This window comes from Procambarus clarkii, chromosome 68 (assembly GCF_040958095.1).
Source record: "Procambarus clarkii isolate CNS0578487 chromosome 68, FALCON_Pclarkii_2.0, whole genome shotgun sequence".
NCBI lineage: Eukaryota > Metazoa > Arthropoda > Malacostraca > Decapoda > Cambaridae > Procambarus > Procambarus clarkii.
The window spans coordinates 15,822,366-15,840,919 of NC_091217.1; positions in this window are offsets into that span (position 1 = coordinate 15,822,366).

Sequence of the window (18,554 nt, forward strand, 5' to 3'; positions counted from 1 at the left end):
GAGTAGAGGTATTAGCAGTTACAGTGAATATGGCTAATTTTGAGCTCCTCATATACAACGTCTACAAGCCCCCTAGACGTAAACTAGAAGCAGAGGCAGTGCTTGCCTTGGCCACGCAGGAAAATGTAATTATTGCTGGAGATTTTAATGCTCATCATCCAGAGTTAGGTGCAACTGGGCCAGCCAATGCAGATGGGCGCCATTTAGCTGCAGCTCTGCGAGAAGTACCTGAAATTACACTTCTCAACACTGGGGAACCCACTCACATTCTAGGAGGTTCCCTTGATCTTACATTCATCTCCACTGCACTCCAGCAACAGGCGGAGTGGGAAGTAGACCCGGTGATCACCAGTGACCACTATGCTACTGTCACGACACTAAACCTGGCACGACCTCCTACACCTCCTGCGCAGCCTCGGTGGAATTTAGGAAAGGCCAATTGGAATGTATACCAGGAAGAACTTGAAAAATGGTATGCAACGTACACGCCACCTGAGGATTTGAACATACACGAGACCAATCTGCAGGAAGCCGTTGCAGCTGCTGCGAACACAGCTATTCCAATCATTATCACAGGTAACACGAAACGAAAGAACTATTGGTTCTATAGTAATGACGTTAAAGAACAGAACCACAGAGTCAACATCTTCAGAAAACATCTAAAGAGAAACCCCACACCAGAAGGAAGAACTCTGCTACGAGCGGTGATATCTGAAGCAAGGCGGGTTTCTAGAGAAGTAAAGGAGGCAAGATGGTTTGAGTGGTGTCAAACTCTAAATGAACATAGTAGTCTTGGCAGAATATGGAGTCAGATTAAAACTATATCAGGTCGACCAGCCCGGCCACAGGCATGTTTTCAACCCTTGCAGGAGGCTGAGAGACTTGCTCTCCAATTTGCAGAAAGAACAGCTTCATATCAGCTTCCTGCAATGGTCCGAAGGCAGCAGGAACACTTAAAACAAGAGAGGATGACAGTCATTCATGAGGGCATAGCTATAAATGACGAATGTGACTGTCCCTTCACCGAACAGGAACTAAGCAGAGCCAAAAAGGGTGGTAAGGACACTGCACCAGGTGCTGATAACATTACATACTCAATGATCGCACATGCAGGTCCTGCTGGAGACCGAGGGATATTGGACGTCATCAATGCGTCTTGGCAGCAAGGCAAACTACCGCCCTCTTGGAAGAAAGCAGACATCATGCCGATTCCTAAGCCTGGCAATTACAGACCCATTTCATTAACTTCATGCGTTAGTAAAACTGCAGAACGGATGGTCTTAAATAGGCTACTGTGGAAGACTGGAGACCTTCATAAACACATATTTGGCTTCACTAGAGGAGTAGGTACTGCAAACTGCATAGCAACATTACTAGGAACAGTTAACTCGGGTCCAGCTATAGTGGTCTTCCTTGATCTGGAAAAAGCGTTTGAACTTGCAAGCCCGCCAGCAATACTACACACCTTAGTTAAAAAAGGTGTGAGGGGGAAAATGCTAGCATGGATTCAAGATTACCTAAGGGGCCATATCAACCGAAAATCCGATGAAAAATGGAATATTTACGAAAAATTACGAAAAATACTACAACGTTCTGGCAACACTGTGGTCCAAACCGTATAATGATATCTTGAAAATTAACGTAATTAGAGTCAAATTTCCCGCTGCAACTTTCGTGAATCTGGTCCTCGCGCGCGGGGTATTGTATCTTACGTTGTAGAAGTCTTATTTTTCGTAATAGCGTTGAAAATAACATGTTATGCATAAAATGAATATAAATTCACTAAATGGCAACAGTATCTTGTGACAAAGGGTCCTATGTTGCTCCCCCCATCAGTGACTCTGTGTCTCTCGTGGGGGGTGGTTGTATCGCTGACGCGCTCTCACACTATCTCCCAGAACTCATGCTATTATTGTTATTTGTACTGCAATATGACTTACCAAACGAACAAGAGACAAGCATTGAAAGCTAGATGCATGCGAGCTCTCCATAGAAGGTACTAGTTGGCCGCAATGCGTAAACATGCATGACCGCGAGTACAGTAACTTGTCGCGCGCGCTACGCAACTCCAACTTTTACAACTAGATCTCGTTTCACAGCCTTTATTTATTATTCAATTTACATGAAACTTGCACATTATATGTAGAGTTTACGCCTCTATAAACGCATGTCATTATTCTTATCTACGTAGATTTATTGATTTTATAAATAATGATACACTTCATTTTGTTGCATACGTTTTTGGGAAACTTATAAATCTGTATTATTGCACTAAATACATCTGGGATAATGATGTGACATGCAAATCTTTATTATATAGTAAGGTCATAGCTGAGTGTCGTATAAATGATTTTGGTTCACAATTGTGGGCTGTGAAATCAATTGAACATGGTTGAAAAATTCTTCTTTTTTTTTTTTCTCCGTCTCTATTTAGGCTGAGATGCTGAAACTTGGCCTAGGTGCAGCACCTTTCACATGTAACAGGATAATAAATTATGAATACCCTACAACAATTTTTTATATCCTGGCGATATGGCCCCTAAGTCACAGGTATGCCAGAGTAAAGTTGCAAGGACAAGTGTCGGACTACCACTTGCACGAGAATGGGACTCCACAAGGAGGAGTCCTCAGTCCTAGTCTTTTTAACATCCTTATGGAAAACCTTGTTACCATGTCCTTTACAGAAGGGGTTACATTGCTAAGCTATGCTGATGATCTAGCATTAGTCATTACGGGTCCTTCACTTCTAAATAAAGCTCAAGGTGCTTTAGATCAAGTGACATCTGAATGCAGTGTTTTAGGGCTAAAAATATCTGCACAGAAGTCTCAGGCGATGAGACTCGGTGGCAAGGCTCCAGACAGGCACCTAGGCATTCAGGACATTAACCTTCAGTGGGTTACACAATATCGATATCTCGGAGTGTGGATTGATTTTAAAATGACATTCAATAAGCAAATTCAATATCTTAAGGAGAAAGCAAAGTCACGAATAAATATAATGAGAGCAATCACAGGGCCCCGTCTAGGAGCGGGACACAGAGTGTTGAGAATGTTTTACATACACGCCGTTCGTTCCCTGGTTGATTATGCAGCACCTGCCTTACTCACTCTTTCTCCTGGTCAGTGGGCAAACGTTGAGGTTCTTCAAAATGATGCATTGCGAGTCATAACAGGTGCTCCCAGATGGACTAAAATCCTGAACCTAAGACTAGAGACAAAGCTCACGTCGATTGAAATAAGGGTAAAGGGGATTGCTGCGTGCATGCTGACCAAGATATTGACTAGACCTAGAATCAGTTCACTTAAAGATATGATCACTGGAGCACTAACTCTGGACAGAAGAGCCTCCAATGTCAACAGGTGGACCCATTGTGCGATAAACGCTATAATGGACCCATTGTGCGATAAAATAAGATTATGGCTCTTGACGGAAAGAAGAACCAGACAAGTCCTCATCTGCTACGTCACATTGCACAGATGCATATAGAAGCAAACATGGCATCCGACAGCTTCACTTACTTCACGGATGGGTCAGTAGACCAGCAGGGACAAGAAACCGGAGCTGCAGTTAAAGCAGGAAACTCTGTATATAGTTGGAGGCTCTCAAATGGGTGTTCGACTTTACAGACTGAGATGCTAGCCATTCAAAAGGCTTTGGAACATGCTCTTGCTGAACACCGACAACATGTTATCATCCATACAGATTCGAGAACCGCCATTGAAACCTTGCAACAGGAACACATATGTGATAACATCCATCTGATCACCAATGTCTTATCATTCATGCACACACTCAAACGGCAAGGCCGACGGGTGCTTATCAACTGGGTGCCAAGTCATGTGGGACTATTAGGTAATGACATTGCAGACGTAGCTGCAAAACTTGCTACTAAGAGGAGGAATGTAGACATTTACATACCACAGAGTCTCTCCCAGATGAAGAAAGTGATTCGTAACAGAGCGATGCGAAAGATGTACAGTGACCACAACACAGCAGTTGCAACATCAGGATCTGCGGGTTGGTACAAGAATTCAACCAACTACGAACCACTTAGTTTGATGAACGGGGGCAGTAGAACCACAGAAGTGCACTTACATCGCATCAGGCTTGGATACCCATGTGCAAGGGAAATAGGCTTACAGGTTCCGGAAGGTGAGAGGAAATGTCAACACTGTGGAGAAATGCCCGACAGACCACTGGAACATTATCTAACACAGTGCACAGTTACAAACCCGTTAAGATTTCACCTTCGATTCACCAGAGCAGAGGAAGTTGTTAAACACATATGGCAAAATCTTACTGAAGCGACCATACGAGTCATACATACTCATCCTCCGCTCAGGTAAAACAGAAACGAGCATCACTTAGTGGGCCAGCCAGAGGCTTAGGGCCCGCGCAGGATTATCCCTGCTAAAAAGAAGAAGAAAAAAAAAAAAAAACTGTCGCAGGTGTCACATCTATACTTGTACTTACAAAACTAATGGTATGGTAAACAACACAGCTCAATTCTAATGCAATTAACCCAAAATAATTTAATCAAAATGAAAGTAAATCAAAATCTATGAAAATTAAATTCATCAATGCAATCAGAAACATTGAAATGGATTTGTAACATATTTAGTATAGCATGTGTGTTGCTCTTACATTCAACAGATGGCGCTGTATTTCAAGAAAAGCATAGTTTTACCTGTCACAAGTGTGGCATCTATACTTATACTTACAAAATTAAAAGTATGGTAAACAACACAGCTCATTTCCAACCCAATGTCACACAAAATAATTCAATAAAAATGAAATAAATCGAAATCTATGAAAATAAAATTTATCAATGTAATTGGAAACATTGAAATGGAATTTGTGACATATTTATTATTGAGTGCATGTTGCTATTATTTGCAACAGCAACCCATCCTCAGAACTGACAGTACGATTTAATATTATGTGTAATAAGTACATTTCCTTACTGTCATAAACAATGCATAATTGGGATAATATAGGGCTGTTACATTTACCTCCTCATTTATTCACCTCGTTTTCTGTTAAGATGCTTAGAATTTTAGGATGAAGTTTTCTATTTCAAATTGCTATACACAAGTTTTAAATATCAGAAATTTATTTTTCAGTTTTATTAAACAATAGAGATTTTATACAAAATTTGAAAATATCCTGAGTTACTTTACAATTTATTGATATATTTTTGTTTTGTTTTGTTAATTTTATAAAACTTTAATATCAATAGAGCTATAGGTTAAGTACTAATTGTAATTAAGAAGCAATAAAATTCTTATCTTCAAAAACTAATACGGTAAGGTGAGGTTGTAGTTTTCCATTCAGTTTTTCATGTAAACTCAAATATTCACAATATATATTGTCTACGATTTAATACTAAGTAAAAATAAGTACAATTCCTGACTGCTATAAATAGTACATAATTGCACTTATTTGTGCTGTTACATTTACCTCCCCATTTTTGGAGGACCGGCTGGCAACAGGTGGTGCTTTTCAAAAACGCATGTTTTTACCTGTTAGAGGGGTGTCATCTATATAGTAGGTATATAAAAAGACGCGCCTAATCGAATGCAACGTTGTGTCTAAATTTTAAAGCAATCGGTGAAGAACTTTCGGAGATTACAACATGTGTTGCTATTACGTCCAACACATAACGCTGTTCTTCAAGAAAAACATGTTTTTTTACTGTCACAGGTGAGGCATGTATATGGTAGATATATAATAAAACGCGCCTATTCGAATGCAACATTGTGTCAATATTTCAAAGCAATCGGTAAAGAGGTTTTGAAGATTTCCCTCACATGAAAAATACATGAAAAACACAGTTTTTCAGAAAAAGCATGTTTTTTCTCCTGTCACAGACGTCACATCTATATAATATGTGTATAAAAACCTGTTCGGAGGCGAATGGAACGTTGTGTAAAATTTTCAAAGTAATCTGTGAAGAACTTTCGGAGATTTGCGGTTCTGCATAAACGAACATTTCCATTTTATTTATATAGATATATAAATCAACATAAATAAAAATGGAAATGTTCGTTTGGTTATATATATATATATATATATATATATATATATATATATATATATATATATATATATATATATATATATATATATATATATATATATATATATATATATATATATATATATATATTAGTATATTTTGGTAGCAGTCTTTCCTGTAGACATATATTATTAAATATGACCGAAAAAGTAAGATTAATAATTCTAACACGAATTTTCTCAATCTTTTGTACATTTTTTTTCACTGTTGGTGGTAATTCAAAAATCAATTCTCCAAAATTCATTTTTATTTCTAGTCTGACGCGACACTTGAGCGCGTTTCGTAAAACTTATTACATTTTCAAAGACTTTAGTTTAAACATACACAACTGAATAGAACTTACACATCTCCGATTTGTTTATATCTACATTTGAGTGAGGTGGATGGGGTGAGGTGGTATTTAATAAGGTATTAATTTCATCAACACAAGACAGAACACGAAACAATGGGTATTGAATAGAAGTGATTGTAGAAAGCCTATTGGTCCATATTTCTTGATGCTTCTATATTGGAGCGGAGTCTTGAGGTGGGTAGAATATAGTTGTGCATTAATTGGCTGTTGATTGCTGGTGTTGACTTCTTGATGTGTAGTGCCTCGCAAACGTCAAGCCGCCTGCTATCGCTGTATCTATCGATGATTTCTGTGTTGTTTACTAGGATTTCTCTGGCGATGGTTTGGTTGTGGGAAGAGATTATATGTTCCTTAATGGAGCCCTGTTGCTTATGCATCGTTAAACGCCTAGAAAGAGATGTTGTTGTCTTGCCTATATACTGGGTTTTTTGGAGCTTACAGTCCCAAAGAGGGCATTTGAAGGCATAGACGACGTTGGTCTCTTTTAAAGCGTTCTGTTTTGTGTCTGGAGAGTTTCTCATGAGTAGGCTGGCCGTTTTTCTGGTTTTATAGTAAATCGTCAGTTGTATCCTCTGATTTTTGTCTGTAGGGATAACGTTTCTATTAACAATATCTTTCAGGACCCTTTCCTCCGTTTTATGAGCTGTGGAAAAGAAGTTCCTGTAAAATAGTCTAATAGGGGGTATAGGTGTTGTGTTGGTTGTCTCTTCAGAGGTTACATGGCGTTTCACTTTCCTTCTTATGATGTCTTCGACGAAATCATTGGAGAAGCCGTTGTTGACTAGGACCTGCCTTACCCTACAGAGTTCTTCGTCGACTTGCTTCCATTCTGAGCTGTGGCTGAGAGCACGGTCGACATATGCGTTAACAACACTCCTCTTGTACCTATCTGGGCAGTCGCTTTTGGCATTTAGGCACATTCCTATGTTCGTTTCCTTAGTGTAGACTGCAGTGTGGAAACCTCCGCTCTTTTCCATGACTGTTACATCTAGAAAGGGCAGCTTCCCATCCTTTTCCATCTCGTAAGTGAAACGCAGCACGGAACTCCGCTCAAATGCCTCCTTCAGCTCCTGCAGATGTCTGACATCAGGTACCTGTGTAAAAATGTCGTCAACATACCTGCAGTATATGGCCGGTTTCAAGTTCATGTCGACTAAGACTTTTTGCTCGATGGTACCCATGTAGAAGTTTGCAAACAGGACACCTAGGGGAGAACCCATGGCGACCCCATCTACTTGCTTATACATGTGCCCATCCGGGCTCAAGAAGGGTGCCTCTTTAGTACAAGCTTGAAGTAGTTTCCATAGGATATTTTCTGGTATGTCAAGAGGAGTACAGGCTGGATCACGATACACTCTGTCGGCTATCATTCCGATTGTCTCGTCCACTGGTACGTTGGTGAACAGCGATTCTACATCCAACGAGGCTCTTATTCCTGTGGCCCGTGTGCCCCGCAGTAAGTCAACAAATTCCTTTGGCGACTTCAGGCTGAAGGCGCAAGGGACATAAGGAGTCAGCAAGCCGTTGAGTCGTTTTGCCAGTCTGTACGTGGGTGTGGGTATCTGGCTGATGATTGGCCGAAATGGGTTTCCAGGCTTGTGTGTCTTGACATTTCCATACGCATATCCAGGTTTATATTCCCCAATAATCTTTGGCAGGTGGAGTCCAGATTTCTTGGCGTTCACAGTTTCGATCAATTTGTTGACCTTTGCTTTCAGTTCGGCTGTAGTGTCCTTCGTTACCCTTTGGAATTTAGTTTGGTCAGAGAGTATGAGGTTCATTTTCGCCAGATATTCGTCTTTTTTAAGAATGACGTATATTGGCGACTTGTCGCCTCTCCTGACAACTATCTCCTTGTTCTCACGAAGGCTCTTAGCTGCCGCTTTGAGCTCGGGGGACAGTATGGTGCTTCTGTAGTTGCCTCGATTCTTTCCTACATACAACTTCAACTACAGAAGCACTATACTGTCCCCCGAGCTCAAAGAGGCAGCTAAGAGCCTTCGTGAGAACAAGGAGATAGTTGTCAGGAGAGGCGACAAGTCGCCAATATACGTCATTCTTAAAAAAGACGAATATCTGGCGAAAATGAACCTCACACTCTCTGACCAAACTAAATTCCAGGGGGGAGGATATATAGGCCGACACCTGACCAACCCATCCCTAGGGAAAGAATTAACCAGCAACAGGTATAGCTTAGCTTAGAATGGTCAAAGAGGATTAAGCGGTCAGAGAATAAGGATGTAAGATTAAAGAAAAGCCTCATGAACACACAATATGTGAATATAAAATTATAATGAGACATTGTAAGCCTCTCTATCAGAGTTTTTTCTTAAACTGTTGTGCAATATTATAACTTAAAAATGGATCAAGTTTATACATTCCAGTACTAACGTTAAGAAGATTTGGACACTGACTGATTAAAGCAGACTCAGTTAAATTCCGTTCCACGAAATCCCCACAATTGGTAATGCTTTTTGCCCCATTCCAGTTAATATTGTGATCGCATAAACTCGTATGTAGATACAATGCATTAGACGTTTGGGAAGTTCTAATACTATAAGCATGTTGTGACAACCGCAATTGTAAGGACTTTCCTGTTTGTCCAAGGTACACAGAATCACAATCATTGCAGGGAATCGAATACACACAAACTGCTGTATCAGGGGAGTTTTTTATTAAATTGGATTTGATCGTACTACTAGTGAACACCAAATTTATATTAAGTTTCTTAAAAATCAGAGACAATTTTTCAAGTCCACTTGCATAAGGTACCACCAATGAGTTAATAATTTCTGGTTTCACCTTAGGGACGTGATTATAAAACGTACGCTTGACTTGTTCAAACGAGAAATCCAAAAACCTCTTAGGATATTGTCGATATGCCTCATGGTGTTGAGGATACTCAACACCATCTAGCTCGTATCTTGTAACTCTATCATCATTACCTAGCCTCAGAACTTTACATTTATCAGCATTAAACTGCATTTGCCAATCCTTTGACCATTTCAAAACCCTATCTAGATCAACTTGAAGTGATAGTGAGTCCTCCTCCGAATTAATTTCCCTACCGATTTTCGTATCATTGGCAAATTTGCAAATGTTGCTACTCAAACCTGAATCTAAATCATTTATATATATTATAAACAACAGAGGTCCCAGGACAGAGTCCTGAGGTACTCCACTAACAACATTATCCCACTCTGACTTAACCCCATTTATACTAACTCTCTGTTTCCTTTGGAATAGCCATGCCCTAATCCAACTTAATATAGCATCCCCAATACCATGAGCTTCTATTTTTTTAATTAGTCTTTCATGTGGCACTGTATCAAAAGCTTTGCTAAAGGCAAGGTACACAACATCACAATCCTTACCACTTTCAACTGCCTCAACTATGCTGGAATAAAAAGTTAGCAAATTTGTTAAACATGAACGGCCATTTGTAAAATCATGTTGCGACTCATTTATTAATTTATGTTTTTCAAGATGGAGACGAATTGTATTTGCAATTATTGATTCAAGTAACTTTCCCACAATAGACGTTAGGCTAATTGGCCGATAGTTTGACGCAAGTGATCTATCTCCTTTTTAAAAATTGGTACCACATTAGCTACCTTCCATGACTCTGGCCCTCTGCCTGACTATTGATTTATTAAATATGGTAGACAGTGGCTCGGAAAGCTCCTCTTTGCATTCTTTAAGCACCCTGGCAAACACTTCATCCGGCCCTGGGGATTTGTTTGGTTTTAGTTTTTCTAATTGTTTAATTACATCCTCCCTGGTAACTGCTAAACTAGTCAACCTGTCCTCATCCCCACCCACATAGACTTGTTCGGCTGAAGGCATATTGTTAAGTTCTTCTTTAGTAAATACAGATATAAAATATTTGTTAAAAATACTACTCATCTCCTTGTCATTATCCGTTATTTGACCTGTTTCAGATTTTAATGGACCTATCCTTTCCCTAGTCTTAGTTCGATATAACTGAAAAAAACCTTTAGGATTTGACTTTGCTTGCTCTGCTATGCGAACTTCATAGTTTTTTTGCTTTCCTAATATCTGTTTTAACATTTCTAACCAGTTGTATGAATTCCTGTTCTAAACTGACTTCCCCATTCTTAATCCTTTTGTACCAAGCTCTCTTTTTACCTATAAGGTTCTTTTAATTATTTGTTATCCACTTTGGGTCATTAGTATTCGATCTACTCAATTTGTATGGTATACTACGTTCCTGTGCTTTGCTTAGAATATTCTTAAATAAGTTATATATTAAATCCACATCGAAATCCCCATTTACGTCACCTATCGCTGGGTTCATGTCTCGCTCCAAGACCGGCCCACACCCCATACCCAAGACTTTCCAATCTATTTGACCCAAAAACTTTCTTAGGCTATTAAAATCAGCTTTTCGAAAATCTGGCACTTTAACAGAATTTTCTCCTACAGGTCTATTCCATTCTATGCTAAATCTGATTACTTTGTGATCACTGTTCCCTAGCTCACTCCCTATTTCGATGTAATTAATTTGTGTTTCCTTGTTAGTTAACACTAAATCTAAAATATTATTTTCCCGCGTTGGTTCCTTAATGTGTTGCGTAAGAAAGCAATCGTCAATTAATTCTACAAAATCTTCTGCTTCACTATTCCCTGTTTTGTTCATCCAGTTTATTCCACTAAAATTAAAGTCACCATGACATATATACTGTTAGATCTAGATGCTCTAGATATTTCATCCCATAGATGCTTTGCTTCCATTCTGTCTAAATTTGGTGGCCTATATATAACTCCTATTATAATATTATTTGCTTTTTCGTTTAATTCTATCCAAATAGTTTCTGTGTGTGGCTCAGTTTTGATTCCCTCTTTGAGACTACATTTCAAATTGTCTCTAACATATATGGCTACTCCCCCTCCGCGTCTAATATATCTATCTGTGTGAAATAGTTTAAATCCATTTATCTGATATTCAGCTAATAGTTCTCTATTTTCTACATTCATCCACGTTTCGGTAAGTGCAATAATATCTATTTTTTCTGTGCTGACAAGAGCATTTAATTCATTAATTTTATTTCTTAGACTTCTACTGTTAGTGTAATATATCCTAAGTGAATTGTTATTTTAAGGCCCTTTTCTTTCTCTGATCATTTTGCCAATTCTTTTCTCCCACAAACACATACTTTTATTACCTCCTTCCTCCAAATTAATTCCCATACCACTATCTACTAACAGTTTAAACCCAAACAAACATCTCTAACCACTGGTTCCAACGAGTTCGCAACAGCAACAACCCCAGCCCTCGATAGATGCACCCCATCACGAGCATACATTTCATTTCTTCCATAGAAGTGTTCCCAGTTGTCTATGAAAGATATTGCATTTGATTTGCAATATCTTTCCAGCCGGCAATTGACACCAAGTGCCCTCGTCATCCATTCATTTCCCACTCCCTTTCTTGGAAGAATGCCACATATGATCGGGATTCCTCCTTTGCTCCTAACTAATTCAATGGCTGTCCTGAATCTCTGTATTAGTTCCTCACTCCTAACTCGCCCAACATCATTACACCCTGCACTAATACAAATAATGAGTTTGTTCCCATTTCCCGTCATAATATCATTCATGTTTCCAACAATATCACCAATTACAGCTCCCTGATAGCAAACCCTTAATCTGTTCCCCCTATCTCTGGCACAAAACGTTCTGTCTAAATACCTCACCTGGGAATCTCCTACAACCAAAATTCGCTTCGGTACCTCCTTAACTTTCTGAGCAGCCTGAGGGGCCTGCGCTCCGCCGCTCCTCGCTGCAGGCACGCCACAGCACTCGTCCTCCAACACGACAAATGAATTTGCTGTCCTTAGGGCGTCTGTAAGCGGCCTTGTCAAGGTCTTCTTAAGATCCCTGTCCTGCACGACTCTCCATGATGAGGTCTCGTCAACACTGGTCTCCTCCGTCAACACTGGTCTCCTCCGTCAACACTGGTCTCCTCCGTCAACACTGGTCTCCTCCGTCAACACTGGTCTCCTCCGTCAACACTGGTCTCCTCCGTCAACACTGATCTCCTCATATAAATTCACTTGAATGTGTCCAATGTAGGATGACTAAGTTAATTCCCCAAATTAGAAATCTTTCATATGAAGAAAGATTAACAAAGCTTAAGTTGCATTCACTGGAAAGGCGAAGAGTTAGGGGTGACATGATAGAGGTTTACAAGTGGATGAATGGACATAACAGGGGAGATATTACTAGGGTATTAAAAATATCAACACAAGACAGAACACGAAACAATGGGTATAAATTGGATAAGTTTAGATTTAGGAAAGACTTGGGTAAATACTGGTTCAGTAACAGGGTTGTTGATTTGTGGAACCAATTGCCGCGTAACGTGGTGGAGGTGGGGTCCCTCGATTGTTTCAAGCGTGGGTTGGACAAGTATATGAGTGGGATTGGGTGGTTATAGATAGGAGCTGCCTCGTATGGGCCAATAGGCCTTCTGCAGTTACCTTTGTTCTTATGTTCTTATGTTCTTTGTCCTTAATGGGGTTGTCCCAGCAGGATTGTTTTTTGGCTTTCAACATGGTTGGTTTGAGTTCTGGGTCTGCCATTGTACCCCACTTTGTGTTGCATTCCCTGTAAGGGGGGGTCATGTATCTCTGCTAAGTCACCCAGGTTATCAGGTAGAATTTCCTTTTCCAGGTCATCTGATGCTGATAAAGAAGACAGGAAGGATGGGACAGCAATTTGGGTCGCATTGTGGTCACCCAAATTGCCGAGCCTGGCAGGAAGAGCGACTGGTTTCCACTGGCATTCATTGTGGGAGAGGTTGACAACTTTTTCTAGTATAGTCTTCAGTAATAAGTCATGCTCTTCAAGCTTTGGGCTGTTGTAAGCACCTCAGAAAGTAGATAAGCCTCGGAAGGAATAGGCACTACTCACTGCATCCGTGAGGTGGTGAGGGGAATTGAAAATGTGGCCACAACCAGCCCACTCTGCCCCACCGGTGAGCGAACCCTGGTGGTCGCCGGGTGTGTTTCTAGTGACGCCTTACTCTAAGGTTCACTTTCCCTCACGTGTCTTTCAAGTTCCCAACCCCCCACCCCCACCCCCCACCCACACATCCTACCCTTCCCAATCCCGCCCCGGCCGTTGAGGTGGTAGGCCTCCCTCACTGGCATTGGCCTGACAAGCTGGAAAAGATTGATAAAATACCTTTGACTGGGACGATGGAGGGACCTCAAATGCTGGAAAAATCTTCTAATGACGTTAAAAGTATAGGAGTATATGAATAAAGGTAACTGCAGAATTCAATTGGCCCATACGAAGTAGCTCCTATTTATAGCCACCCAGTCTGATTCATATACATATCTTGGCTTTAAACAATCAAGTGATCCTACTTCTATTACGTTATGTGGTAATTGGTTCAACAAATCAATAATCGTGTTACTGAACCAATATTTAAAAAGGATCTTTCTTTGGATCTTTAAAAAGGATATATTTGCATCTTTCCAAAATCTAAACTTATTCAATTTTTACCCATTGTTTTGTGTTGTCTTGTGTTGATACTTTTAGTACCTTATTAATATCCTCTATTTTGTGGCCATTCATCCATTTGTACACCTCTATCATGGCACCACCAATTATTTGCCTTTCTAGAGAATGTAATTTAAGCTTTGTCAATTTTTCCTCATAAAACAGCTTTCTAATTTGGGAGTTTAACTTTGTCATCCTATGCCGGATGAGTTCTAGTGAATTTATATCCATTCAATAGTATGGCGACTAAACCTGAACTGCATAATCGAAATGGGGCCTAACCAGAGAAAGATATAGCTGATGAACAACACCAGGTGTCTTATTACTAACGTTTAGATTAATAAATCCCAGTATCCTATTTGTCTTATTACGAACATTTATGCATTGATATTATTGGTTTTAAATTGTTACTAATCATAACTCCCAGATCCCTTTCGCAATTCGACTTCGCAGTCTCAACACCATCTAGCTTGTATCTCATAGTAGTAGAGATCATTCAGTCTCTGGAGACTCTAGAGTTGCGCCCTATTTGTCAACCTTGCCCGAAACGCTGCGCGTACTAGTGGCTGTACAAGAATGTAACAACTCTTGTATATATCTCAAAAAAAAAAAAAAAAAAAAATCCTGGTACAGCGTCTAGAGTGACTGATGAGGGCAATCCGAGAATGGCAATCCATCCCACACTGAGCACAAACGAAGTCCGATTCTGGTCTGTCTTCCTGGCTACCGGCTTTCTTTCTTATAACTATCTTTTATCTTATATCTTATAACTCTATCATCATTATCTATCCTCAAAACCTTACATTTGTCAGCATTAAACTGCGTCTGGCAATCTTTTGACTATTTCAAAACTTTATTTATATCGTCTTGAGTTGATCGTGAGTCTTTTTCCGTGTTTATTACCCTCCCGATTTTTGTATCCTCGGCAAATTTGCAAATATTGCTGCTCAAACCTGAATCTAACTCATTTATAAATATTATAAATAACGTAGGTCCCAGGACAGATCCTTGAGCCACTCCACTTACAACATTTTCCCACTCCGACTTAACTCCATTTATACTAACTCTTTGCTTCCTTGGAAATAGCCACGCCCTAATCCTACTTAATATAGCACCCGCAATACCGTGAGCCTCTATCTCTTAAGCAGACTTTCATGTGGCATTGTATCAAAAGCTTTGTTAAAGTAAAGGTACACAACATCACAAACCTTATCACTACCAACTGCCTCAACTATGCTGGAATAAAATGATGGCAAAATTGTTAAACATGGAAGATCATTTCTAAATCCATGTTGTGAGTCATTTATTAATTTATGTTTTTTCAAAAAGATAACAAATGTTATTTGGAATTATCGATTCAAGTAACTTTCCATCAATAGACGTTAGGCTAATTGGCCGATAGTTTGATGCAAGTTATCTATCTCCTGTCTTAAAAATTGGTACTGCATTAGCAACCTTCCACGACTCTGGCCATCTGTCTATCTCTAATGGTATAATACAAAATGGCTTGCAAAGCTCCTCTTTGCATTCTTTATACACCCTGACAAACACTTCGTTTGGTCCTGGGGATTGTTTGGATTCAGTTTCACTATTTCTTTAATAACATTCTCCCTGGTAACGTCTAAACTAGCCAACTCATCGTCTTCCCCATCCACATAGACTTGTTTGACTGAAGGCATAATGTTAGGTTCTTCTTTAGTAAATACAGATATATAATATTTATTAAAAATATTATCCATCTCTTCGTCATTATCAGTTATTTGACCTGTCTCAATTTTTAATAAACCTATCGTTTCCCTAACCTTTGTTCGATATAACTGACAAATCCCTCTATGATTTGCAACGTGCAACAGATAGCACGGTTTTTCGAAAAAAAACATGTTTTTACGTGTCATACGTGTGGTATCTATATAGTAGGAATATAAGAACATGCGCGTATTCGAATGGAACGTTGTGTCAAAATTTCAAAGCCACCGGTGAAGAACTTTCAGAGATTACAGCGTGTGTTTGCTTTAACGTGCAACAGATGGTGCTTTTTTTTTTAAATGTTTTTACCTGTCAAGGGTGTGGCAAGTATATAGTAGGTGGGGAGCCGAGCGGACAGCACGCGGGACTTGTGATCCTGTGGTCCTGGGTTCGATCCCAGGCGTCGGCGAGAAACAATGGGCAGAGTTTCTTTCACCCTATGCTCCTGTTACCTAGCAGTAAATTAGGTACCTGGGTGTTAGTCAGCTGTCACGGGCTGCTTCCTGGGGGTGGAGGCCTGGTCGAGGACCGAGCCGCGGGGACACTAAAAAAGCCCCGAAATCATCTCAAGATAACCTCAAGATAGGTATATAAAAACACGCACGTATTCGAATACAAGGATGTGTCAAAATTTCAAAGCAATCGGTAAAGAGGTTGCAATGAAAACTCTCATGAAAAACACAGTTTAAAAAAAATCCATCGCAGACGAGACATTTATATAGTAGGTTTATAAAAACCCGCTCGTATGTGAATGAAACGTGTCAAAATTTGAAAGCAATTTGTGTAAAACATTTGGAGTTTAGCGATTTTGAATAAACGAACATTTACATTTTTATTTATATAGATTCAGCTAATAGTTCTCTATTTTCTACATTCATCCATATTTCAGTAAGTGTAATAATATGTATTGTTTCTGTGCAGACAAGCTCATTTAAATCGTTTATTTTTTTTCATACACTCCTACTGTTCGTGTAATATACCTTAAGTGTATTTTTAATTTTTGAGGCCATTCTTCTTTCCTGTTCATTTTGTCAGTTTTTTTCCCCAACAAACACATAGTTTTATTACCGCCTTTCTACATATCAATTCCCATACAACTATTTATTAATAGTTTAAACCGAAACAAACACCTCCAACCACAGGTTCCAACGAGTTGGCAACCGCAACAACCCCAGCCCTAGACAAATGTACCCCATCCTGAGCATACATGTCATTTCTTCCATAGAAATGTTCCTAGATATTCATGAATGATATTGCATTTGATTTACAATATTTGTCCAGTCGGCAATTGACACCAAGTGCCCTCGACAACCATTTATTTCCAACTCCCTTTCTTGGAACAATTCCTCATATGATCGGGATTCCTCCCTTGCTCCTAACAAATTATATAAGTGTCTTAAACCTCAGTTTCAATGTCTCACTCCTAACTCGTCCTGGGCCTATTGACCCATACTTCTTGCTGCTTCCATATTGGTTCGGGGTGTTGAAGTAGTTAGAATATAGTTGTGCATTAGTTGGCTGGTGACTGCTGGTTTGGAATTTTTTATGTGTAGTGCCTCGCTGATGTCGAGTCTCCTGTTATCGCTGCATTTATCGATGATTTCTGTGTCGCTTGTTAAGATTTCTCTGGTGATGGTCTGGTTGTGAGAAGATATTATATGTTCCTTGATGGAGCCCTGTTGTTTGTGCATAGTTAATCACCTAGAAACGGATAATGTTGTCTTGCCTATATACCGAGTTCTTTGGGGCTTACAATCCCCAAGCGGACATGTGAGGATATAAACGACGTTGGTTTCTGTCAAGGCATTATCTTTGGTGTCTGGGGAGTTTTTCATGAGTAGGTTGACAGTTTTTTCGTTTTTATAGAAGATTGTCAATTGTAATTTCGGATTTTTGTCTGTAGGGATAACAACTCTATCAATAATGTCATTCAGGGCCCTTTCCTCTGTTTTATGAGCCGTCGAAAAGAAGTTCCTGTAAAACAGTTTAATAGAGGGTATAAGTGTTGTGTTAGTTGACTCGTCAGAGGTTGCATGGCGTTTCACCTTTCTTTTCATGTCTTCAACAAAACCTGTTAGAGAAGCCAATGTTGACTAGGACCTGCCTTACCCTATAGAGTTCTTCATCGACTTGCTTCCATCCTGAGCTGTGGCTGAGAGCCCGGTCGACGTAAACATTGACAACACTCCTCTTGTACCTGTCTGGGCAGTTACTATTGGCATTGAGGCACATTCCTATGTTTGTTTCCTTAGTAAAGACTGCAGTGTGGAAAACTCCGTTCCTTTCCATGACTGTTACATCTAGGAAGGGCAGCTTCCCATCATTTTCCATCTCGTACGTGAAACTCAACACAGAATTCTGCTCGAATGCCTCCTTCAGCTGCTGCAGACGTCTGACATCAGGTACCTGCATAAAAATGTCGTCAACATTCCTGCAGTATATGGCGGGTTTCAAGTCCATGTCAACTAAGATCTTCTGTTCGATGGTACCCATATAAAAGATTGCAAACAGGATACCTAGGGAAGAACCCATGGTGACCCTATCTACTTGCTTATACATGTGCCCATCTGGACTCAAGAAGGATATATTGGCTAGTGGTAAGACACTCGCCCTGACATTCCGCGAGAGCTTTGTCCTGGGTTCGTATCCAGGTCGGGGAGGATTTACTGGGTGCAAATCCTTAACTGTAGCCTCTGTTTAACTCAACAGTAAAATCAGTACTTGGTTGTTAAAACGATTCTTCGCGGGGGTCGTATTCTAGAGACGAAAGGTGTAAGAACTTGCCCAAAATGCTAAGCTTACTAGTGGCTGTACGAGAATGTAAGATCTCCTATATATATCTAAAA